The following is a 1,400-nucleotide window of genomic DNA, read 5'->3' as shown; positions in this document are numbered from 1 at the left end:
GGGTTCCCTCCCCACCCCCGCACTGTTGATATTTCTCAGGGCTGGAGGGGCAGCTGCAGCTTGTGTTGGACTCGAGCTTTCTTGTTGCTCCTCCCTGGCTGGACTCCCTTTTTCCGTCCCAAGACAGGAGAAGAGGTGATTGTCAGAAATGTGCAGCCGAGTGGGCTGCTGGGATCAGCATGCAGGAGGGTCCCCTCTCGGAGAGGCACGTGACCTTGCTGTGCAGTATCTGCTGGTGCCCAACAGCTAAATCCATCTCTTGAGGCCGAACACACAGGCTGCCCTGAGTCTGCCTCGAGCTGCCGTGTCCTGCAGGGTCTGGCTGGGCAGTCGAGCCCGTGGGGGTGTTCTTCCAGAAGGCTGATGTCAGTTTCTCTCTAGCACTGAGGCTGCTGACAACTGCTGGAACCCTGGTTACTTCTCAGCTAGTTCTTCCACCTCCCTGACCGAGTCAGCACCACCCATCATGGCGACTTCTTGATGGGGAGGTAGATGGACAGCAGCTGCCTATGGAGTTCATTTCTTGCACAGGCTTCCAGGCTGAGTCCTTTGCACATTCTTTCTGTTTTTCAAACTAATCCTGTTAGGGAGTTAGTAGCATGTTTATGTATGGATAAGGAAACCAGGACTTGGGAACCGCAGACCTCACTGCAGCCAAGTGTCCATTAGTAGCCTGGTCCTGGATTCAGGCTGACTTGACCTCAAGGAGGTGGGTGGGGTGTTCCATGCAATGGGATAAAAAGGGAAAAGAAAAAGGTTTTATTTTTAGCTGTTGCTTAAAATTGCGCACCCAGGACTGAGCCAGGCCAACCCTGATATCTTAAATAAAGCATTTCTGTCAAACTTTGCTTTCAGAGCTGAACATTACTATTCTGCCTGCCCTCAAGGGGAGAGCATTGTTTACATCCTTGCTGGCTGAGTGGCTCACAGAGCTAGGAGAGTGGCTGAGAGTTCCTGACCCCCAGGCTGGGAGACCCCAGTTGTCACAGAAACTGGCCAGGAGCTGATTATGAAGAGCTTCTGTTCTTTCCTGCCTGCCTCCGAACTCACATTCTGAGCACTTTCCCCATGCCAGACACCACACTGGTGCTTTCTCGTGTGTAATTTCCACGTACACTCTTATCCCCCATCACGGGAGGAGGCTGGGCTCTGGGAAGGCCACACCGAGGCAGCATCTTAGCCCAGGGCTGTCCCACTGCAAAGCCAGCCTTGACCCCACCTCTCACCCAGCGTCTTACTTGTGCCTCTTACCTGGATGGGGACAGTGTTTTTAAATATCTGCCACAGACCTTGTTTCCAACAACCCCAAGTTAGAAATGCACAGGGCAGCCTCCACCTTAGCACTCAGGAAAATAGATTTCCAGGGAGCTTTCCAGAGGTTGGCTTCCTCAGAGGTGGAC

The 1,400-nt window shown here is 53.1% G+C and overlaps 1 protein-coding gene across 1 annotated transcript in view; it reads left to right on the top strand.

Moving 5' to 3' along the window:
• The window catches only part of MYH9 (myosin, heavy chain 9, non-muscle), an 83,922-nt gene that overhangs the window by 46,435 nt on the left and 36,087 nt on the right, over positions 1-1,400 (top strand). The window lies entirely within an intron of this gene.

The sequence above is a fragment of the Bison bison genome, unplaced genomic scaffold (genome assembly GCF_000754665.1).
Source record: "Bison bison bison isolate TAMUID 2011002044 unplaced genomic scaffold, Bison_UMD1.0 scf7180017864468, whole genome shotgun sequence".
Lineage (NCBI taxonomy): Eukaryota > Metazoa > Chordata > Mammalia > Artiodactyla > Bovidae > Bison > Bison bison.
This window is presented reverse-complemented; position numbering and strand designations above follow the sequence as displayed.